This window comes from Canis lupus, chromosome 25 (genome assembly GCF_048164855.1).
Source record: "Canis lupus baileyi chromosome 25, mCanLup2.hap1, whole genome shotgun sequence".
Lineage (NCBI taxonomy): Eukaryota > Metazoa > Chordata > Mammalia > Carnivora > Canidae > Canis > Canis lupus.
The window spans coordinates 31,302,586-31,315,588 of record NC_132862.1 but is presented as its reverse complement, the minus strand read 5'-3'; the positions used below and the strand labels follow the sequence as shown (position 1 = coordinate 31,315,588).

Below are 13,003 nucleotides of genomic sequence, written 5' to 3'. Positions count from 1 at the left end.
AAATGTTTACAAGAATAGTACTTACTCTTAACTGCCACTGTTGTCGCCTCAGGGAAGGCTAGTTTTGTCAAGAGCCATGTGGCTGCCCCCCTACCATGAAAGAACTAGGATGAAGTAAAGTGGCCTACTCCAAAAGTGACTGTATGTGCTGTGACAGAAAAATCAAAGAATCAACCTTAAGACAGAAGAAGTGCAAAATAGCCAACTAATAATCTACTAATGTAAGTGGGCACAGGATAGGTGATCCGCAGCATGGGTCACTGCTACCCACAACTGTGCCTAAACATACTTGACTGCTCTTGCAAACCTTACAAAGCCTCAAATGACAATAATCTACTCTTAGGAAACAAAGCCCTACTACTGCTTCCTGAGAGGGGGTGAGCAAGCTTGCCCATAAGGCAATTTCCCAGCATCTAAAGACCACTTTCCTGATCTAAAAAATAATGATAGTATATCTGCCAAGAAGAAAAATGCTTTTTGGGATGCTATTTCAGAACTACTGGAAACAATCAAAACATTCTGAGTATATTCCAATGCTTGTACCGAGGTACTGTGGGATAATAAAAAGAGCATACTGTGGGGACAGTCAGCCCTGAATGTAAATCTTGGCTCTACCATGTTTCTGTGACTTTGAATACATATTATCCTCCGTGAGCCTCTGTTTACTCCCTTGTGAAATAAGACTGTTATGAAGACTACATGCAAAAGCACATGTGGGTCACTTAAGATTTATTATCTACATCTACATCTACCAGTTCTTTATCTTCCTAAAGAAATACTGTATTGGAGAGAAATAGCAATGGAGAAGTTTTCTTTAAAAACTGATTGTAAAAATGAGATTCACTGAAGGAAAAACCAATTGCAATCAATCAAATATGACTCAAAAGAAATACATGATAACCAGAGCAAAGAATGTTACCAATTACATACTCACACACATAAAAAGAAATTTCCTTTGCTCACCATTCCAGGCCCACCACAATTTTGTCCTAAATAATTTCTCCAGTCTCCCATATTCTCTCTAGCACTCCCACCTATAAACTTTAACTACATCACACTCTCTTTGGAACATACAGTGCATTGGCTTACCTTCAGGCCTCTGCTCTTACCCTAAATACTCTTCCTGCCTCCCATCTAGCAACTGCTCAATTCCACTATTTGTATCATCCCTATTTTAGTCTTCCCAGACCAACTCACATTAACAGTATCTAGTCCTTTGGCAACTATTATCATGTTTAGTATTTTTCAATATAGTTAAGGAGAACTCTGGTTTATTCCTTTGTATCTCTGACACAGTTCTGGGGTGTGGCAAACTAGTACAATTTTCTGCAAAATAACTATTATACTAAAGTTGCACTATAGGAGTTCTATATACATGTACTAAAAGAAGAGTCCCAGAATTTTAGTGATCAAAGGAGATATTATTATCAATATAACTTCCTCTAAGATTTACACAAATGACTGCCCAACACAAATGAGTTCTGTCTGAGGCAAAACTGATGCAAAATAGAAATTAATTTAGAAGTACAGAAACTGAATTGAAATTTTTTTAAAAAAATTATTTAACAGAATTTCTGCAATCACCATTAGATGAGGTCCTCGGTGTTAATTCAATGGAAATACCAATAAAAGTACTATTGTTGGTGTGGTCACTTATCAATGATTTTAACATATGATCTAAAAAGCAGAACTTTTGGTAAAAGTAAGCCTATTTATATCAAGGAGGCTCAGAACTGACTCAGAGGAAAAAGTATTACCCTCTGACTCATCAAGACCACTTCCTGAAACACCCAATGTTTTTCTTGGAAGGAAGTCTATACAAGTGCCATTTCATTCAAACACTGATTAGACAAAATTGAAGTCTAACACAAAATGGACAAAAAGACATGTATTTTCCAAACCCAACTAAGTTTCAAAGTAAACCATTTCATAAACACATATTACCTGGTCATAAAAAAGAAGACTTTAAATACAGTCAAAAATGGATAATCCCAGATATATTATAATAAATAAACCACTTACTACCTACACATATCCCTCTTTATACCATAATCTCTTAATGATAAAGAAACAACCTTATGATTTTAATCCACAAAATTAACTAATGTCTTTGGCTTCAAAACAGTCATTTTTTTTTTCAAGGTAGTTCTTTTCCCCTCTCTGAATCAACTCAGTGGCCAATATTTAATAATAATTTACAAAAAAAAATAAGTAACACTTATTAAATGCTTATATGTGCCAAACACTGTTATAGATTCTTAGCACACATTAATTCAGTTGATAAGTACAACTCCTCTAGGAGGTAGGTACAATTATTATCTCAACTTTATAGATGAGGAAACTGAGACACAGAGCAAGGAAGTACTTTGCCCCATCACACCTAGTACATAAGTAAAGCCTCGAACCCAGGCAGACGAACCCAAGAGCCCAAACTCTGTCTATGCTGTCTGTGCATGTGACCACACACCTCTTATCAGAAAGCTTGCTAAAGTTTAAACACACTTAAGCATATGCACACAAGACACACATGTAAACATATACATGTGCAAACATTTTATTTACATAATCTGTGCCAAAATTTACTATGCCCTCTTCCATTAGTTTATAAATCCTAACATGACTATTCCAACAAATACTACCAAGTCTTTTACTTAGAATAACAATTACTTAGATAAGCTTTGAAACATTCTACTGTCCAGATACATTTATGTCCGTCTCACTTGTTTTTTATTTCTAAAACACTGGAAACATCTCACAGAACTATAAAAACACCAAAATGATACTGTGCTGGACATAGCCCTTGGGGAAGAAAAATACACATAACATTTCCTATTTCAAAATAACAAGCAATTAAACTGAATCTTGCCATTTGTTTCCTCTTGAGTAATCTAGACTGGAAGGAGTTCAAATATCTGACTCTCGCAGTATTTTGCCTTCAGTAGAAAGACCATCCTTTAATATGCCAATTCAGCTAATAACTGTTCACTCATTTCTGTACCAGGTTCATAGACACGAGTTTAAATATTAAATGACTGCATATTTCTATTTCTAAACATTTGAAAAAGAAACTGCTAGTTAGTTAATAAGGCTGAATAAGCACTTTGAAATAAGCCACACTATTCCACTCTTCAAATTATTAAGGAGCAGTATTAGAAGGGCAAATTTATTCCAGAGAGTAAAGCAGCAGCCTATGGAAATATAATATCCCAGAGTCAACACCATTCTGGAGGTGCTGAAGATGGAGAGGTGCTGTTGGAAGCCTGACTGCCCAGTGTGATTTTAGGCCCAATAGAGAGTCATCCTGCTTTTTAAAAGTATATCATTTACCCAAGTGACACAGTGAATGAAATTCTACCACTGGAAATTAATTTTTTTTTTGAATTAAGTGTTTTCACCCCTGGCAATCACTTTTAAACTTCATACACCCCAGGAAGTAAAAATATATTATATTATTGACACATAAGTATGAATTATGAGATACTTTCTGCTAGGACAGGAGGAATTTAAACTAATGTGAGAATACCTATGAAGTCAGTGTGCCACATTAATTAAAAATTCTGCACAGAAATGGCGCACTAGTAAGCTACTGAGAAAAAAAATGTGCTTGCTTAATACTTTGGCCTGTGATATCACCAGTTATTAATAATTACTGAAATTATAAGACAAATTCCAGCTTATACATGGAATGATTATTTATGAAAGGCAAACATACTATAGAGTAAGCAAAACCATCCAAGAAACTCATCTAGTATATTTTGTCTACACCTATCAGGTGTGCTTCACAAGAAAGGCATATAATAAACAATATGGTTCCTCTCTTCTAAAGTACTCAGTTTAGCAAAGATAAAATTACAGTGCAAGTTAGTAAATGCTATTGTCACAGTGTGAACAACATACCATGGAAGCATCCACGTAGGGCAGTTTGTTGGTAGGCTTCATATAAGAGGAGACAGTAGAACCAGATGTTGAAAGACACAGAGGAGTGTGTGAGATGGTAGGTGTAAGGGCAGTAAGAGAGTATTCCAGGAATATGCAAAGCATGGTACATGGGAGGGCATGAGTTTCAGGGCATAGTGAGATACTCAGTGTGGCTGCAATATAGTGTGTATAAAAAGATAATGTGGTTGAGAAAAGCTTCATGACGGATTGTGAGAGGCCTTATAGAACATGTACAAAAATTTGGATTTAATCTTTATGGAAACAGTAAACCAACAGAGGGATTAACAATCACATTACTAATTTTTAACAAAATAATTACAGGGGCATTCTGGAGGCAGATTAGATATTCATTCATGAATAACCCATTATTCATGAATAATTCCTTCCTGTCTAATTCTCATTTACCTTCCCACCTAAAGTTATCCTCTCTCTTTCCTTGATTGTTATAAATCTCTATTTTGCTTCCATTGTATGGTCAATATTTTGTGAAATTAGTCCTTCCATGGCTGCTACAACTTTATTTCATAGACTTGGGAAATATGCAATCCTCTCCTCATTCTTTCTACTTTATAAATCCCTCAATGCACTCAAACCAAGAAGTGAAATTATCTAAATTTAAAAGTCCAGATATGATTTTGAAGAAATAGGCTCCACAAATAATAAGTATTTGAGTATTTAACTTCTTAATTAAACCTCTAAGCCTGATAATCATTTGCTATTTGGTCACCAGTGATCACCCAGAGAACCAGGGATTGTTATGAACGCTCTAGTACAGAACACCCTTCCCTTCAGGTGGTTATTTTTAGAAAAGTAGCTATATTCATTCTGTCTCAGATTTATTCCTGACATTGTAATAATGCAAATTCACTTTCCTGAGAAGGAAAGATTTTAGATCTAGTTAAAATGGTCTATATTCCTTTTTTCTGTGCAGACTGTTTTTAGGTCAAAGGTCCATTCAGATACTTTAACAGTAGTTACTAAGGTTTGAGACACCTGGGCTGCAACTGACCTAGGGTAATCTGGGATTATCAACAATCTGAGTAGTTTTGCAATTATGTAGGCTTCAGAGAGAGGGTAGTAGCCTTCATCCAGGTAATTCCTCTACTTACAATTATACCATGAATTTCCCAGTAAAATGTCCTTTCATTCTTTGTCCATTCAAGAAATCTTGCTAAGGGCTTTCTATGTGCCAACAGATATTATATGTATGAAGGTGGATATACAAGGATGAACAAAACAGATATAATTCTTGTCCTCAGAGTTGTTAGGGGATACAATGACCTTCTTTGATATTCCTTTGAATATGCCAAGCTCTTACCATCCTCAAGGCCTATCATTATCTGCCTGGAATAATTATCCTCTTTGTCTTTGCCTAACTCCTGTATTTCAGCTTAAATGACCCAGCTTGGGAAGTCTAGTCCTGACCTTCCAATCTATACGATTAAATCCCTCATTACATGTTTTCACAGCACCCTGAAATCTTCTTCATAAGACCTTATAATTAACATATGGGCCAATATTTGTTTAACACGGGCTTTTCAAAGATAAATTGCTGCCTGGTGCACTTTCTACTGAAGCAGAATAAACTTTTCTATTTTGTACTTTATATTGAAAACATTTTAAGTCTGATCTTTCTTTTAGGTGAATATTATTTTGAGTTTCTAATATGAGACTTCAAATTTTTCTTTATATTTTCCTTGTAACTCCACAGTTTATCCAAAGATCTTCCCTCATATGTAAATTTTATAATAAAATTACAATTCTCCAAACAATCTTACTTTTTGTATGTAAAATTTAAATGTTTATTTTTAGATACTAGGTAACGTTACTACGGATGTCCATATATGATGATATTTATTTGGATAGTTTCAAGCCAGAATTCTGAATAGTATACACTCAACTTTTACCATTTTCTTATCTGGGAGAACCAAACAAATATATATGAATACCACCACTTATTTAATGAGAAAGTTTTGGCTTACTTAGCTTCTATGAGCCTTGTTTCCTCATTTTAAAGTAGTTATATCTTTCAAGGGTATGAAAAATAAATTATACAAAGCCCCTAGCAAAATATACTAAGTAAATATCGAATCTTCCCACAAGTGAAAGGGGAAAAAAAGGCACATACTCAAAAATGTAGCCCTCTATGAAATATAGTATCAGTTTCTATGACCTAATCTGATCTCCTAAGAAAACATGTCTAACTTTTTTTGGACAGTATTTCAGGTCAGTGTTGACAAACTTTCTGCAATGGGTCAAGTGGTAAATATTTGGGGTTTGTGGGCCTCATAGGGTCTCTGTTGATAGTCTTCATTTTTATTTTTAATAAACTACTAAAAATGTAAAAATCATTCTTGGCTTGTAGAAAGGAACAGCCTACTGGTCAGAGTCTGCTAATCCCCTGCTCTAAATACATAAATACTCATCAATTCTACCCTTATTTATAGTAGTATCTACATAAGATTTAGCTTTCAATAACATTCAACTGAAAACTCTCTCTACTATCTATCAACTCTCTGTTTAACAAATACCAATTAAACACTTGTTTACTTGTTTTTATGTAAGGCCCTACTGGGCCACCAAAAGAAAAAGTGATTCAGGACATGCAATAAAAGTACAAATAAAGCCTTCCCGTTCTCAACTCCCCCCCCCCACCCCACCCCACCCAATAAAGCCTTTGGAAGGCTTCCTCTAGTGTCACCTCTCTCTTTCTTCTGCTTTGTTTTTTTTTCTGAGTATACTACTAATCAGGATTTACAGTATAACCAATTTATGCTCATGACCTCAGATTTCTCATATAACCCTGTACTGAAATTGGTGCTAGTTGTATTTCCTTTATGACATACTGATTGGGCTTTCTGTACCACAGAGTTAGAGGTCCCCCACTGCCCATTTTCTATTAGGCTCTCTCATTTCAATTCTGACATATTGTTACAAATTCAACCCCTTTTATTCCAATTCCCAACACGATCATGTCTTCTTCCATTCAGCTCGGCTCATCTTATACATAAGCTCCAGAAAAAAAAACCCTGAATTAGATATGAGAATTAATTTCTGTTATTGTTCTGCCTCTGACAATCTGTACCTTTCTTAACCTGGGTGCCTTTGTTCCTTCATTTATTACACGGGTCGAAACAGCCTGTGATGCCAATCAGACACAGTTAAGGGTTGAAGAAATAACATATGTAGAAGTTATTAACTTATAATCTAGAAAGTACTCTGACAGACCACTAAAATCTAGGCCTCAGAAATCAGACTTGCTTCTAGAACTGGCTCTGCCATTTATATTTATAAGTTATCTACCTTGGGCAAGTTAATTAACCCTTCTAAGCCTCATTTTCCTCATCTGTAAAATAAAGACAGAAATAACATACTTTTTATAGAGTTTTATGAGGATTACATGGCATAATCCATGTCAAGCACTTATCATAGTGCCCAGCACACAGTAAAGGCTCAAAAAATGTTAAACATAATTATAATTATTTAGAGGTAAGATATATTTTCACTCTAGAGCCCACAGGCCTTATATGTTTACTTCTTAGTCTCTACCTGTTTTTGAAGCTGTCCGTTTATTTCCACCAGTACATTTCTGCCCCCCACCTTTTTTTAAAACACCTTTGGCGTTTTGGTCTGTTGTTCCATGTTCCTCCTTACAGGGACTGTTTAGTGTCTTTCACCATCAAAAGAGAGGGAAGAGGAAGAGCAGAAGCGAAGGAAAGAGAGAAAGAGTGCTATCAGTTCACACTCGGCATGTTAATAATTAGTACAGTCAATTTTGTTAAAATGCAACATTTATATTCCTAAAAATGATGATGCTATGCAAAATCACATCATTAAAAACACAGGGCTTATGAAGAAAATAGAGTTAGAAGCACAATACTCAAAAACTCTCATCAGTGACACTTCATAAAAAAGAAAAAACCTAATTAAGATTGAAACATGGTTTCGATTTAACACAGTTAAATGGCTAGAAATATAAATAAAAACTACAATAAACATGGCACCTGACCTTGAAAAAGACCTAAACTTTGCTTGTGGCATTGGGTGTCCAAAGGGTTACAGCTTATGAGTTACTGTAAAATGGTGGGGAAAGGGTTATCTGAAATTGAGGGAATATTATAAAACAGGATATAGGTATTTGTGGCTCATAGTGTGTAATGGAGTAAGGTAGCTGGAAGATGTGTGAAGTCTGAGCCTGTGCATTTCGTGTATTCCTGTGTGGCTCACTTCAACCAGGTGGTATTTTCTGTGTTCACCTACGATATCTCAGATAAAATCACGTATAACAAATGCGAAATTTACATTATCCTCAAATTGCTCCCTAGTACCAGTAACATAGGAATAAATTCCCATTTTCAAAACAAGCATTACAGCAGAACTGACTATATTCATTCCCAAACTATGGGCATGTGACAAATGTTCTCTGACTCAGAACCATAGTCACACTCTACAAAACCTATGTTACTCTTCAACTTTCTATCAGCCCAAAGTCTTTATCTAGAAAAAGTTGTTCTTTCCTTGTCAGTATTGAGCCATTAAACATGATCTAAAATGTTTCTTAACTATATCTTTGTTTCTTCAGCTCTCCCTTCTAGGGACAGCTTAGATTCAGAAAGCTATGCTACAACTGTTTAGTTCTCTAACTGATCCCTTGTCCTCCCATGTCCATTCCAGCAGAGCAATAAAATGTCTAGTAGACAATAACTCACTGTCATGTCATTCCATTTATTCAGTCACCAAAAATTTATGAGTATCTACTGAATACAAGGAAAAAAAGGAGAAATGTGACGAAACCAACTCCACCCAAACCAGTAAGAAATAAGAGACTTAGTGGATCATTTAAAGTCAGTCAGTGTTAAACAGCAGTTATAAAATATTATAACACATGTTGGAGTGCCTGGGTGGCTCAGTTAAGAATCAAGAGTCATCTTGGTTTCAGCTCAGGTCATGATCTTAGGGTCCTGAGATGGAGCCCCATGAGTCAGGCTCTGTGTTCAGCAGAGTCTGCTTAGGATTCTCTCTCCTTCTCCCTCTGCCTCTCCCCTCACTCCCATTTGTGCTCTCTTTCTCAAATAAATAAGATCTTTAAAAAATATAACATATATAAAAATAACTGTAACACAAGATAGAACATGAAGCACGTTAAGAAAATGCGGGAAAAACCAGGTGACTTTCAATGTTGGAAGGGACCAGGAGAAATTTAATGGGGATGATTAGTAGACCTTAAGGATGAGGTGAATTTTGATTAAGAGGGAAAGACTTCCTAATTGCTGCATGAGTAAAGAAAAAGGCAGGAAATGTGAGATATATATAAAGCACAAAGTTCAGGAAGCTTGGGGGCATAAATTAAGACATATGACTAAAGATAATAAATTATATAACAACTTTTGAATTTTATCTGATGGGAAATGGGAAAGTCACTGACCATTTTTAGCCAGAAGAGTACAATATCAGTTATGAATGGGCAAAAGGGAGCCCAACTGGCCTTCACAAATCCAGGCTTTGAATAAGTTAAGAGACTTCATTCAGAGTCTCTGGAATGCCAAGCAAGAGCAGCAGGAGGGCTTTCCCCAACAACAATCCCCAGCTTTGTATCCAAGATTGATATTCACAGCTCTACTTAATGGATTCTAACTGTGTCATTTGGTCTGGCAAATTATACAAAATAGCAGAAAAAAAAATTACCTGCAAAATCATATATTTTTAGAAACAATGAAGGGAAAAAAAAGAATACAAAGCAACCTAATAGTAACAATAATATTATAAGATATTTAAATCTGATCATTAGGATCATATAATAGGGGAAGTTAAATAATATGGTTCTGAATTACATCTAAATACCTGACACAATGTATTTTTAATCCTCAAGAAACTGTATATCCAAGTTCCCCAAAACAAAGCCTTCTTGGATAAATGTTCCTGTAAGGTCAAAGGCAAGCTTAAGAAGCACACATTCTAGGGAGGCCTGGGTGGCTCAATAGTTGAGTGGCTGCCTTTAGCTCACTCAGGTCATGGTCCTAGGGTCCTGAGATCAAGTCCCTAATCAGGTCCCTCATCAGATTCCTGCAAAGAGCTTGCTAATCCCTCTGCCTATGTTTCTGCCTCTGTGTGTGTGTGTCTCTCATGAATGAATAAATAAAATCTTAAAAAAAAAAACACACATTCCATTTCAGATCAGATTTTACATAGCTAAATACAAAGCGACAGTATTTCACATATTGTTTTAAAATTTTAGAAAATATATTAAGATTTAATACTACCACAAGGATCTTCTAGTCATTTTCCTGAATCTAGTTAACATATTCTATACATAAGAAAGAAATGCTACAAATTTTAACTAAAATAAGAAATATAGTTTCATATAGCTGAAAAATCCAAAAAGCGTTTCATGAAAAAATTAAAAAAAAATTTAAAATACATACACAAACCTAAACTCTAAAATAAAAAAAAAAAAAAGAGTTTGGATTTGTTTTGTTTTTTTTTGTTTTGTTTTGTTTTATATTATTGTTGTTGTTGTTGCTGTTTAGATAGGGAGAGATTCAGAGAGACAAAGGGGTGAGAATGGGCAAAGGGAGAGAAAATTTTTTTTTTTTTTTTTTTTTTTTTTTTAGAAAGTATCTTAAGCTGTCTTTACAGCCAACACAGAGCCCAAGGAGGGGTTGGATCTCATGACCCTGAGATCAGGATCTGAGCTGAAATCAAGAGTCAGACACTTAACTGACTGAGCCACCCATACACTCCTAAAATAAAAAAGAATTTTTAAAGAGTAATTATTTAATTAAATTAGAACTATCCTGCAGGGTCAGTGATCAAAAGACTATATGAAAGTCTACTTAGTTATATCATCTGCACAAAATTTTTTTTGCACAAAATTTGTATATAATTCAAGTAAACTACTTAAAATATCTAAAATATAATGAGGTATTTTGTCTGCTTAAAACTCAGAGGCAGTACCTCTAAGTGAAGGTTACACCTACTTTGATGAATTAATGAAACATGATTTCTCTGAAAAATAACTGAAAAGGAAACTTCTCTAATTTATTTCAGAATTTCATAGAAAATGAATATAAACATCTTATCCTCTCCTAAGTCATTTTTTCTTATATATAATTTACTTAAATGGAAGAAACTGTTTCCAAGTTTCTCTGTAGAAAAATAGAAACCTCCTTTAAAATACCCAGGTACAGTAGGTACAGGGATATCCTCCTTAAAGTGAGAACAAGTTCCCCAAAACAAAGCCTTCTTGGATAAATGTTCCTGTAAGGTCAAAGGCAAGCTTAGGACAAAGGACAAAATATTTTACATACCATTCCCAGAGGATATATGAAATTTATATTAAACATGACACTGACACTTGCTTATAGAATTTGGCCTATAAGGCTGACCAAAGCCTTGCAACAAAGGCTTCTAAGCAATCTCACCTATGTATGGCCAAACAGCTACACATGATATTTGTATGGGTAGTTAAGGATTTCGGTGTAAATTGATAATGTTCCTTATGGTGAAGTCTTAATATAATAATAGACACATTAGAGGAAAATCAACATATCCAAGAATGTACTTCAAAAAAGGATCAATACAAGCATAACCATGGCACCTGAATCAAGAATGCATTACATTTCCCAGCACCAAAACAGAGATGTAACCAGTTATTTATTTTTGTTCTCCATCCAGTCTATTATGATACAATATTAAAACTCTTGTTTTTAAAGCATAAATCTTAACCTTGCATTTAATCACTAGTAACAGAACAAGGAAAAGACTCCTCCTGAATAAAATTATATGTAACAAATCTAAAAGAGTTACAAAAATAGAACTCTATATAATAATTATATTTCTCCATAAGCTCATATTTTATATTAAAAACAACATAATTACATAATTGAATTTTTTGAAAGAGTTGTTCCTTAAAAATTTCCATTAATTGACTATTTAAATGTTTACAAGTTCCATTAATACACATGGGTGTAGGGGAAGAAAAGGAAAAACTTTAAATACACATATTCACTACTTCTTAGGTCCCAAGCAAAATGTTTACACAGAAATTTGGCAGTATTAAGTCTGTGGACTCAAGGCCAATAACAACCGAAGAAAACTGAACTTGGTTAATACACAAATTTTCATAGTACAACTAACACTGTATAAACAATCTAAAACAGTTAATATTTATACGATAATCACAGTATTTTTCATATCAGAGTAATGTAAAAGTAATTTTAAGAAAACTAGATATATTATGTCTGTGCTTCCCCAACTATGATTATTAGTCAACAGATTTCTTTTTACCTCAATTTAGGAGGAAAATTATTCTCTTAAACACATGACCTAAGAGAAGGAAATCCTTTAAATCCCCAAGAGGCAGGCGGCAGGAGGTAGAACTCTGAGTAACCTGAGGTACCAATTTCAACAAGTTCAGAATCCACTTGGATACCAAATGGGAATTTAAAATATTGTCAAAAGGCTAACTGGGACTAAAAGTATTACTGCATGTTTCAAGGTCCTCAAATATCCTCTATAATAATTATGCCTTTGAGAGCCCTGCTTAGCAAAATAAATATTCACAAGCTCAAACTTACCTACCCACACAGTCCAGGCAAGACTCCTCTAAGCAATCCTCCAGGCAATACTGAGAGGACATTCCTCTCAGTTTCCTCTTAGTGCCAAGTGACCTTCGGCACATCAACAGAAAGGGCGGGACGCTAAGCTTCAGTTTCAGCATTGTACTGTAGTGAACAAAGTTTCTCCTTTGGTTTCTCTAGGGCGTTAACTAAGACTTCCTCTTCTTGTTAAGTACGTAAACACAACCACTACTACATTCCAACTCTCCCCTAAGGTGATAAAATAAAGCCTTAAATGGTGTAAATAATAATGGCTAATATTAATTGAGAACTTACTATGTGTTTGCGTTCCAAATTAATACTATACAGATGGACACTATCATTATTCCCACTGGAAAGAGGTGAAATCTGAGGAATAGAGGTTAATAAGTAACTTGTAAGAATTCCAGGTACAGCAATATGGTAAAATGAGCTAATGAAGACCTTCACTACAGATGCATAGAAAA

At 34.8% G+C, this 13,003-nt stretch overlaps 1 protein-coding gene across 10 annotated transcripts in view; it reads right to left on the bottom strand.

Moving 5' to 3' along the window:
- The window catches only part of EPS8 (EGFR pathway substrate 8, signaling adaptor), a 176,069-nt gene that overhangs the window by 86,220 nt on the left and 76,846 nt on the right, over window positions 1-13,003 (bottom strand). Inside the window, exon 1 of one of the 10 annotated variants that reach the window (XM_072798860.1) lies at window positions 12,516-12,638. The exons of 6 other annotated variants lie outside the window; for them this stretch is intronic. The gene's annotated coding sequence lies outside the window, so the exon portion shown is untranslated. Of the gene's footprint in view, window positions 1-12,515; window positions 12,639-13,003 lie in introns of those variants that run through there. 3 more of the 10 variants (XM_072798864.1, XM_072798861.1, XM_072798865.1) reach the window with 3 other exon arrangements.